This window comes from Lethenteron reissneri, chromosome 68, assembly GCF_015708825.2.
Source record: "Lethenteron reissneri isolate LAM-NWPU_2019-01 chromosome 68, ASM1570882v1, whole genome shotgun sequence".
Taxonomy (NCBI): domain Eukaryota; kingdom Metazoa; phylum Chordata; class Hyperoartia; order Petromyzontiformes; family Petromyzontidae; genus Lethenteron; species Lethenteron reissneri.
In genome coordinates this window covers 2,155,795-2,161,794 of record NC_083846.1, presented here as the reverse complement: position 1 = coordinate 2,161,794, position 6,000 = coordinate 2,155,795, and positions in this window count along the sequence as shown.

The window sequence follows — 6,000 nt, the reverse complement described above, 5'->3', positions numbered from 1 at the left end:
AATGAGTACCTTGTGCGGTGTGTAGTAAACATCGCCACTGGGGAGACAAAGGCGGCCGGGCGTGGTGCTGGCCACCCACCCCCTCGTGTGCCGTGCCGGCCTTCATAGGTGCTACTCGCTAACAGCACTTGCCCCTACAGTCTGTTGCAGGCTACACGGGGAAGCTTTTTGTAAAAAAGAAAGAAGTTCCCGGGCGGAAATAGAGAGAGAGAGACCTTCCGAGAATGTCTGATGGGACATTCTTTCGCTCTGCTGTTCGCCAAACGGAGTGTTTGCATGTGGGATGCGGTCTAACAATTATTATTTGAACCAACATGTTGCACGTAAAATTGAAAAATTAAATAAACCCCAAAAAACCGTCCCCTGTTACAACATCTGTGCGCGTGTGTGTGTGTGCGTGTGTGTGTGCGTGCGTGTGCGCGTGTGTGTGTATGTGTGCGTGTGTGTGGGTGTGTGTGGGTGTGTGTGTGCGCGTGTGTGTGCGTGTGTGTGTATGTGTGCGTGTGTGTGCGTGTGTGTGCGCGTGTGTGTGCATGTGTGTGTATGTGTGTGTGTGCGTGTGTGTGCGCGTGTGTGTGCATGTGTGTGTATGTGTGTGTATGTGTGCGTGTGTATGTGTGCGTGTGTGTGTGTGCGTGTGTGTGCGTGTGTGTAGGTGTGTATGTGTGCGTGTGTGTAGGTGTGTGCGTGCGTGTGTGTGCGCGTGTGTATGTGCGCGTGTGTATGTGCGTGCGTGTGTACGTGTGTGTGGGTGTGTGTGTGTGCGCATGTGTGAGTGTGTTTGTGTGTTTTGTTATAATTCGGAGAGATATGCGAGCTCGTGGCGACGTTTGCGTCAACGCTGGCCACCCGTACGTCACGTGTCTTTACGGGCAACGATGTTGATACAAAGAGCGGCGTGGGGAACGTCAGCGTTGTTACTGCGTGATATCATGATGATGATGGGTTGATGATTGAAGGCAATGGATGATGATGGAGGATCATGGTGATGATGATGGTGATGATTGTGATGATGATTGTGATGATGATGGAGGCTCATGGATGATGATGATGACGACGATGATGGTGAATGCGGTGACGTCTGATAACGGCGGCGGTTGGCTGCCAATGGCGTTAGCCGTGTGGGAACATCAAAAACAAACAACCACAACAACCACAACAACAACAACTTAGTTCCCAATGGTCTCACCACCCACCACCGATCGGGTTCACGGCAAAGAGACGCGGTGGGGGCGCGGGGGGGAGGGGCACGGCAAGGCTGCATTGGCGAACCATTGGGCCGCATTAGGTGGGCAACGTACGGTGCGAAAAACGTTCAACATGCAGTTGTTTTGCGTACATTCGGGACGCCGTTGCCGCACACGACAACAGCCCGTCAGCTACACATCGTGGTGGTCGTGGTGGTGACTTCATTCATGAAAAAATTTACCCGTAAAAACAAAGTTTTTCACTCTAAATCCTTTATATGCGTGGCGGCTAGAGTCCTCTCGTCCTCTGGCTTGAGATGGCTGCCACCTATGGGTCAGATGATTGTCTGCCAGTATTAAGCAATTGGTAATTAAATATTTAATTTGTTTTCCCTAAACAGTGTAAAATTTTTGAAAAAAAATTTTCACGAACATTAATTGTCTCGCACAACGAATCTGTGTGCAAAATGTCAGCTCGATTGGATCACGGAAAGTGGGTTAAAAAACGACCGAAAGATTTGCACGGTCGTAAGCAAGCAAGCGAACTTAATATAAAGGATTTAAAAAAAAAACATTTTTTCTGGCCTGGACTTTTGCAGCTGTTTTAGACTAATTTCAGGGTGCTGATTCCAAATGTGATCTCAGATTTGCTCTATCACATCTCATTTTTATGCTATCGGCATACCCCATTTTCATTGATTTTACCCGAAATTAACTCGTCACTTATGATTGCAAGTTGTTGCGAGTCAGTGACTGCGTTAGTGTTAAAATATGGTGCTGTATTTTTAGGATAGTGTGTTTATAATATAATTTTACGTAGATATCCACATTTATTTAATATTTTTCTTCTGCAGTTTTTATTGAAAATGCAATATTTAATATCTCAAAAACCTGATGTGATGGACAAAAACTGATGCCAGATTTGGAATCAGCACCCCAAAATTACATTAAAACCGTTGGAATACCTTATGCCAGAAAAAGTGTGTTGACAAGTGTAATACACGGGCATTGTCTGTGAGACTGATTGTCCTACAGCAAAGACAGCAGCAGCCTTCTTCAGGGCTCAGTCTCACCACCAGCGTCAGTCCAGAGAGCAGTACAAGGGCAATGCCACCACCATCAGGGCATTCATAGCTTGGGGCGAGCAGCTACAACATGGGAACTTTATTGCCAGCATCAAAGTATGAAAAAAACAAGAAGAGGTTTTACTCTTTCTGGCAATAAAACAGGATTTTAATTTAGCTGTGACGGTCCCACCTGATGACGGAGACTTGTGTTGCCTCCGAAACGTCGTGATTTATTATTTTATTTCTATTATTATTTCTATTATTTTTATTATTTATTTTTCTTTTCTTACCTACGTGACTTTACCGAAAAAACCTAAGAGTAATAAAACAGGAGTTGTTTCAAGTTGTTAAGATGTTCAAACACCAAATAGAGGATAAATGTTGCAAAGGAATCCAGTTACTGCATTAACCACACACAGTGCTTCTGGTGGACATGCAAACAAACATGATCTGATCATAATCTATGGACATTGTCTTTGAGACTGATTGCCCTACACCAGAGACAGCAGCAGCCTTCTTCATGGTCCAGTCTCACCAGCAGTGTCAGCCCAGAGAGCAGTACAAGGGCAATGCCACCACCACCATCAGGGCATTCATAGCTCGGGGTGAACAGCTACAACATGGGACCTTTTCGCCAGTATCAAAGTATTAAACAAAAAGATGTTTAATCATTTCTGGCAATGACACAGGCTATTCTAGTTAGTTTTCTAGTTAGATTTTTGTTGCTATTTCTTTTATACATGATGATGATTGCTTGTGTTGCAATCGAAACGTCGTAATATGCTATTATTTAATTTATTATTTTATCTTTAGACGTGACTTAACCGAAAGAACCAAAGAATAATTCCTGCAGTCACGAAAGCTCCAAAATTAAGAATGACACAGGCGTTTAGCCAGGGTGGAAGAGTAGGCCAAAGCACCCTCGAACAAGCTACCCTACAGAGGGGCTCGTTCAGTGGAGGCTCCTTCCGCCAGCAGTGACGTGAGCAGGCGATTGCAGGGGCTGCTCCTTCACCCTGCACTCTTCATTACCCCCCCCCCCCCCCCAAACAAACAAAAGGCCACATCCGCGAATGGAACTTTGCGAATATTAAGACGCGCGCGCGCTCTCGTGTGTTTAACTTTCACAAAGCCGCGGGGTAAAAGTTTTAAAAAATTTTAACAACTCCTATTCACAGCGGCTGAATGGCTGAATTTTGCACAATGACCCCGTTTCGCCACCACGACGACCACCAAAGCACCTGCACCGTTCTCCCAGCTCGGGGCCTTCGTGCGCCACTTGAGAAGCCAGCGGCATTGTGAAGCGGACGCCAATTTCCGGAGCTGGAGTTTTTGAGAGAGAGGTGGAGAGAGATGGAGAGGGGGAGAGAGAGGGGGGAGAGAGGGGGAGATGGGGGGAGAAGGGGGGAGAGAGGGTGAGAAGGGGGGGGAGAGAGGGTGAGAAGGGGGGAGAGAGGGGGAGAGCGATGGGGAGAGATGGGGAGATATGGGAAGAGATGGGGGAGAGAGATGGGGAGAGAGATGGGGGAGAGATGGGGAAGAGAGATGGGGAGATAGGGAGGGGGAGAAAGATGGGAGAGAGATGGGGAGAGATGGGGGAGAGATGGGGGGGAGAGAGGGGGAGAGAGATGGGGAGATGGGGAGAGCGATGGGAGAGAGGGGGAGATAGATGGAGAGAGAGATGGAGAGAGTGATGGGGAAGAGGTGCAGGACTCTTGAGGTCAAGACGCTTGTGGACCACTCGAGTCACGGCCCGTGCCCTCTAAGTGCTGGGGGCTGCCCCCCCCCCACTCCCCCCACGCCCCCCCCACTCCCCCCACGCCCCCCACTCCCCAATGTGCAGACTCCGAGTGAGATGATAGAAGAGATGTAACCAAGATACAGATGTCGTGAGGACACAGACTCAATACTACGTGAGGCTACATGGGTCTCTATGCTAGGCCATGAGTCTCTATGCGAGGCCATGGGTCTCTACGTTAGACCAGTGTCTCTATGCTAGGCCATGGGTCTCTACGCTAGGCCATGGGTCTCTACGCGAGGCCACGGGTCTCTACGCGAGGCCACGGGTCTCTACGCTAGGCCAGTGTCTCTACGCTAGGCTATGGGTCTCTACGCTAGGCCAGTGTCTCTACGCGAGGCCATGGGTCTCTACGCGAGGCCATGGGTCTCTACGCTAGGTCACGGGTCTCTACGCTAGGCCACGGGTCTCTACGCTAGGCCACGTGTCTCTACGCTAGGCCACGGGTCTCTACGCGAGGCCATGGGTCTCTACGCTAGGCCATGGATCTCTACGCGAGGCCACGGGTCTCTACGCTAGGCCACGGGTCTCTACACTAGGCCACGGGTCTCTACGCTAGGCCACGGGTCTCTACGCTAGGCCACTGGGTCTCTACGCGAGGCCATGGGTCTCTACGCTAGGCCATGGGTCTCTACGCTAGGCCACGGGTCTCTACGCTAGGCCACGGGTCTCTACGCTAGGCCACGGGTCTCTACGCGAGGCCATGGGTCTCTACGCTAGGCCAGTGTCTCTACGCTAGGCTATGGGTCTCTACGCTAGGCCAGTGTCTCTACGCGAGGCCATGGGTCTCTACGCGAGGCCATGGGTCTCTACGCTAGGTCACGGGTCTCTACGCTAGGCCACGGGTCTCTACGCTAGGCCACGTGTCTCTACGCTAGGCCACGGGTCTCTACGCGAGGCCATGGGTCTCTACGCTAGGCCATGGGTCTCTACGCGAGGCCACGGGTCTCTCTGCTAGGCCACGGGTCTCTACACTAGGCCACGGGTCTCTACGCTAGGCCACGGGTCTCTACGCTAGGCCACTGGGTCTCTACGCTAGGCCATGGGTCTCTACGCTAGGCCACGGGTCTCTACGCTAGGCCACGGGTCTCTACGCGAGGCCACGGGTCTCTACGCTAGGCCATGGGTCTCTACGCTAGGCCACGGGTCTCTACGCTAGGCCACGGGTCTCTACGCTAGGCCACGTGTCTCTACGCTAGGCCATGGGTCTCTCCGCGAGGCCACGGGTCTCTACGCTAGGCCATGGGTCTCTCCGCGAGGCCATGGGTCTCTACGCGAGGCCATGGGTCTATACGCTAGGCCATGGGTCTCTACGAGGCCACGGGTCTATGCGAGTCAATAGACTCATGGCTACCTATGGTGCGAACTTCTTTCGCACCATACGTAGCCAACCGTGCTCATCTGTGGATATGATTGTGCCGAGTCTATGGGGTCTCTATGTGCCAATTTTTGGCGATATTTAAGACGTGATTGCTAATCACTGCTTTTGGTACAACCCACGACCCACCAGATAAGGGAACGGACGATACGATGAGTGGATGGATTGTTAAGGCGGTTGGTCGCAAACGGGTTTTGATTCCTTACCAATAACCGGCTGCACCAGGATCGCAAACGGGTACCCGGCCGGGTACGGTACGGGTATCGGGTATCGGGTACCTGATTGCAACCTCTGGGATGAAGCCATGTTGCAGGCGCGGGTGGGTTGATTCTAGGAACTTGAATTGTGAGAAGAGACAAGACGTTGGGAAATGAGTGACAAACGGTTACTCACCAGTGACTCACGGCCTACCCGTACCCGGCCGCACCAGGGTCGCAAACGGGTACCCGTACCCGGCCGGGTACGGGTAGCCGGATATCGGGTAGGGTACGGGTATCGGGTACCCGGTTGCGACCTCTGGTGTGTGGAGCTGCGGATGCGGCCGGTGCTGAAGATGCAGTGTTGCCCTCT